General features: G+C 40.8%; 1 protein-coding gene across 1 annotated transcript in view; it reads right to left on the bottom strand.

Moving 5' to 3' along the window:
* Positions 1-78, bottom strand: part of LOC307128123 (midnolin) — a 24,004-nt gene extending 23,926 nt beyond the window's left edge. The window contains exon 1 of the mRNA XM_079819728.1: positions 1-78. This exon is cut by the window's left edge and continues 359 nt beyond it. The gene's annotated coding sequence lies outside the window, so the exon portion shown is untranslated.
* Positions 79-5,764: the final 5,686 nt, after the last annotated feature.

Raw genomic sequence — 5,764 nt, 5'->3', positions numbered from 1 at the left:
CCTGATTTCCCGCTCGTAACGCACCTCTTTATTCTGTAAATCTAAACCGATTGCATGGTCTTCTGTGTGTTTGTGTGTGTGTGTTTGTAGCGTTTCTGCTGCTCCTGCTACATTTGTTGCGACTCCGCAGCTGACAGATCCCGCCCACTACCAGAAACAGCCAATGGCGTTAGCGCTCACGCTTCCCTTCTTTGTGCCAGCCAATCAGCTGCCCGCTCGTAACACCCACACGCACGCAGCGCTCCGCCCACCCGCCCCTCCAATGCGATGATGATCATTCATAACAGTTAAAGCATTTCATTAAATAATTCAAACACTCGGATCTTATTCTGGTAATTGATAACATGATCACATTATTTCCTTCTTTTGGGGAAATTTCACTTGCACAAAAGCCAAGAGTTTGTGAATTTTTCTTTCTTTCTTTCTTTCTTTCTTTCTTTCTTTCTTTCTTTCTTTCTTTCTTTCTTTCTTTCTTTCTTTCTTTCTTTCTTTCTTTCTTTCTTTCTTTCTTTCTTTCTTTCTTTCTTTCTTTCTTTCTTTCTTTCTTTCTTTCTTTCTTACAATGATTTAAATTAATGTTTATAAATGAGGAAAATAATTAGTTTTTTTGTGTGTCTTTTTTGCTTAAAACATACTTATCTGATCACAAGTTAAGTATAGAGTACCTCAAGGCTCAGTATTAGGACCGTTGCTCTTCACCCTGTACATGCTACATCGATTATATTTGTTATTTAACAGGTAGAGTATATATATATATATACAAAGAGAGAGAGAGAGAGAGAGAGAGAGATTGCTTTATCAAAATTAATATTCTCAACCTACTAAACATAAATAATAGCAAAGCTCTCTTAAACCATGACAATGCAAGTCCACTAATGTCAACATAATTTGTTATTTTATCGGTTGAGAATATTGATTTCTCAATCAGAATCTATTCTCATTTTGATGAACCAATATCAATAATATATCGGTTTGATGAACCAATATCAATAATATATCGGTTTGATGAACCAATATCAATAATATATCGTTTTGATGAACCAATATCAATAATATATCGGTTTGATGAGACAATATCAATAATAAATCAGTTTGATGAGACAATATCAATAATAAATCAGTTTGATGAGACAATATCAATAATATATCGGTTTGATGAACCAATATCAATAATATATCGGTTTGATGAGACAATATCAATAATATATCGTTTTGATGAACCAATATCAATAATATATCGGTTTGATGAGACAATATCAATAATAAATCAGTTTGATGAGACAATATCAATAATAAATCAGTTTGATGAGACAATATCAATAATATATCGGTTTGATGAACCAATATCAATAATATATCGGTTTGATGAGACAATATCAATAATATATCGTTTTGATGAACCAATATCAATAATATATCGGTTTGATGAGACAATATCAATAATATATCGGTTTGATGAGACAATATCAATAATATATCGGTTTGATGAGACAATATCAATAATATATCGGTTTGATGAGACAATATCAATAATAGATCAGTTTGATGAACCAATATCAATAATATATCAGTTTGATGAACCAATATCAATAATAGATCAGTTTGATGAGACAATATCAATAATATATCGGTTTGATGAGACAATATCAATAATAGATCGGTTTGATGAGACAATATCAATAATAAATCAGTTTGATGAGACAATATCAATAATAGATCAGTTTGATGAGACAATATCAATAATATATCGGTTTGATGAGACAATATCAATAATATATCGGTTTGATGAGACAATATCAATAATATATCGGTTTGATGAGACAATATCAATAATAAATCGGTTTGATGAGACAATATCAATAATATATCGGTTTGATGAGACAATATCAATAATAAATTGTATCTGAGTCGAATCGTAAGCTTGTAAATCTGTTGAACGGGGAAACGCGTGTCCAGGCCAGTCCTGATGTTTACACTGCATCTGAACTGTATGGAGTTGTTCTGTGACGTATGAACACATGAATCATCTCTGATCTGCAGATACTGTGGTCTGATGAGTTATGAAGTGTGTGAACTCTTTATCAGCAGTAAAGCCTGTGTGTATGTGATATGAAGAACACGATGAATCATCTCTTCCCATGATGCCCTGTTTGCCCAGCAAGAGTCTCTCGTCTGCTGTGTCAGGTGTGACTCAAGATCACATCCTCCTTTAGTTCTTCACCACATCGCTCTCATCTGTGGTGTGTGTGTGTGTGTGTGTGTGTTCAGTGTTACGGGAGGAGTTTGCGCTCCGTGCCAAAGCGGCTCTGGAGGAATGCAGAACATTTGTGCGAGTGGAATTCCCAGCCCTGTTCCTGAAACAGAGCATTCCAATGGCATGATGTGATGCTTTATGATTTCTTTACAGTCCATGCCGGAGTGTATGAAGACTCAGGGGTTAACCAGGGGTTACTCAGGGGTTACTCACGGGTTACTCACGGGTTACTCACGGGTTACTCACGGGTTACTCACGGGTTACTCAGGGGTTACTCAGGGGTTACTCTGGGGTTACTCTGGGGTTACTCTGGGGTTACTCTGGGGTTACTCTGGGGTTACTCTGGGGTTACTCACAGATTACTCATGTGTTACTCACGGGTTATTCAGGGGTTACACTGGGGTTACTCTGGGGTTACTCAGGGGTTACTCACGGGTTAACCAGGGGTTACTCAGGGGTTACTCACAGGTTAACCAGGGGTTACTCACGGGTTACTCACGGGTTACTCACGGGTTACTCACGGGTTAACCAGGGATTACTCACGGGTTACTCACGGGTTAACCAGGGGTTACTCACCGGTTACTCACGGGTTAACCAGGGGTTACTCACCGGTTACTCACGGGTTACTCACGGGTTAACCAGGGGTTACTCACCGGTTACTCACGGGTTAACCAGGGGTTACTCACGGGTTACTCACGGGTTACTCACGGGTTAACCAGGGATTACTCACGGGTAACTCACGGGCTACTCACGGGTTAACCAGGGGTTACTCACGGGTAGGGTTGGGTATCGTTTGGGTTTTTTTCGATTCCGGTGCCAAACCGATACTTTTAAAACGGTTCCGGTGCCTAAACGGTGCCTGAACCGATACTTTTTTTTTTTTTTAAATGGCCACAAAACGAGGTGGATAACATTAAATGGCTTTTTATTTATTTATTTAAATTGAACCATTTATTAAAAGTTTAATGTATACTTAAATGTATGAATTTAAATAAATACAAAATACAATTGACTTATTTACAAATTCACAGTAAAACCTAATAGCCACCTAACCCAACTACAACAGGCCTAATATAACTCTAAACAACAGTTACAGTAATAACAGCAGTTAGCCTAGTCTGTATTCTCGGTCTGCTACTAACCAGCTTCCAGCTTCAGCTTTATTTTGAAATATGATCATATTCTCTGGCTAAATATTTTAGAACGCATCATCTTAATGTTTCCATGGCGACGCGTCATATTTCTCACATGACACACAGCAGCCGCAATAGCGCGGACAGCTCCGCTGTATCGGGTTTATTTCGTTTTTTCTTTTTATTCAAAATATTCACAAACTTCTTAACTGTGTCACGAACTATCTGATGTTCAAATGTGCGAGTGAATGTGTATTAGTTGATCTATAAAGCGCAATGGACGGCGCCATGTTAGTTTGCGCCTCAGAATCGGATCTGTCGGATTTACAACACTTGAGTTAATTCTCGTCTCACGAAACACATGAAAGTAAGTGACCAGTGAACTGGAAGAAGAATAGAGTAAACTATAGTTACTATATAATGTGCATGTATCTGATGTGAATAAAACACGTATCGTTAGTCAAATTATAATCGTCTGAAAGGATTGTCATTGCCGCTTTCATAGACATCAGTGTGTGTTTTTTGCTAGTAGCCTAAGTTACTTATGAGCTTTTAAATGTCTGAAACCTAAAATAAACATGATGTGGTTGAAAACACTGAATAGTTGTCATGAGATGTGGTTGAAAACACTGAATAGTTGTCATGAGTTGTGATGTGACCAGCGCTGAGCGTCTGTCTCTGGCTCAGCCAAAGCACCCGAAAGCACGTTTGAATTTTGGCACCGAAATGAGGAACCGAAATCTGCGTTCTGATTCGGTCCGGTACATACCGGTTATATAAGTACCGGTGCCATACTGGAACCGGATTTCGGTACCCAACCCTACTCACGGGTAACTCACAGGTAAACTCACGGGTTACTCACGGGTTAACCAGGGGTTACTCACGGGTTACTAACGGGTTAACCAGGGGTTACTCACTGGTTACTCACAGGTTTACCAGGGGTTACTCACGGGTAACTCACGGGTTACTCACGGGTTAACCAGGGGTTAACCAGGGGTTACTCACGGGTTAACCAGGGGTTACTCACGGGTTACTCACAGGTTTACCAGGGGTTACTCACGGGTTACTCAGGGGTTACTCACCGGTTACTCACAGGTTACTCAGGGGTTACTCACCGGTTACTCACAGGTTACTCACGGGTTACTCAGGGGTTACACACGGGGTTACTCACGGGTTACTCAGGGGTTACACACGGCGTTACTCACAGGTTACTCACGGGTTACTCAGGGGTTACTCACCGGTTACTCACAGGTTACTCAGGGGTTACTCACCGGTTACTCACAGGTTACTCAGGGGTTACTCAGGGGTTACACACGGGGTTACTCACGGGTTACTCACGGGTTACTCAGGGGTTACTCACCGGTTACTCACGGGTTACTCAGGGGTTACTCACCGGTTACTCACGGGTTACTCACCGGTTACTCACCGGTTACTTGAACCAGCAACCTTCTGGGTATCAGTTCCATGGTTTAACCCACTGGACCACCATCTCACATAATAACTCTTTAATAACGTTTGCACAAATACATAATTTCTGATATGTTTATGTTCGTCTAACGTTTTTAAAATGTTGCTGTAACGTTCCCATAATGTCTGAAGAATGATACAATGTTCAACTTTTTAAAAATAATTTGATAAATTGGACATTTTGAAATAACACATTCATAAGCAGTTGAACAGCTCGAGTCCTGCTGTCCGTCACGCCTCCTCAGACCTGCGTGTGTGTGTGTGAGTGTGTGTGTGTGTGTGTGTGTGTGTGTGCTGCTGTTATCTGATGAACACAAGAGAAGATCTTCACTCTATTCAACACATTATCAGTTCAGTCGCGCTCCACACACACTAAATGAGCCGCAGCGCTGGACTGATGATGCTGAGGGAGATTCACAAGATAATCATATTTCTGTGTTTGTGTGTGTGAGTGTGTGTGTGTGTGTAAGAGTGAGTGTCTGTGTGTAAGTGTGTGTGTGTGTGTGTGTGTGTGTGTAAGAGTGAGTGTCTGTGTGTAAGTGTGTGTGTGTGTGTGTGTGTGTGTGTGTGTGTGTGTGTAAGAGTGAGTGTCTGTGTGTAAGTGTGTGTGTGTGTGTGTGTGTGTGTGTGTGTGTGTGTGTGTGTGTGTGTGTGTGTGTAGGTGACGTTAGTCAGTAGTTGAGTGTGTATTCCCCATCGCGGGACAGAAATAGCTGCGCCTCCCTCTTCCCTTCGGCTGCGTCACAGTATTCCCACATCCTCCTCCTCATCGCTCCCACATGTCGTCCCGCTTTCCTCGTGTGTTTGACAACAAACTCTCAGTGTCATGATGACCTCATACACCAATCAGGCATAACATTATGACCACCTTCGAGGCATGGACTCCTCTAGACCCCTGAAGGTGTGCTGT

This window comes from Gobio gobio, assembly GCF_949357685.1.
Source record: "Gobio gobio genome assembly, chromosome: 6".
NCBI lineage: Eukaryota > Metazoa > Chordata > Actinopteri > Cypriniformes > Gobionidae > Gobio > Gobio gobio.
Note: the sequence above shows the minus strand (reverse complement) of the source record. Positions and strands in the feature narration are given on the sequence as shown.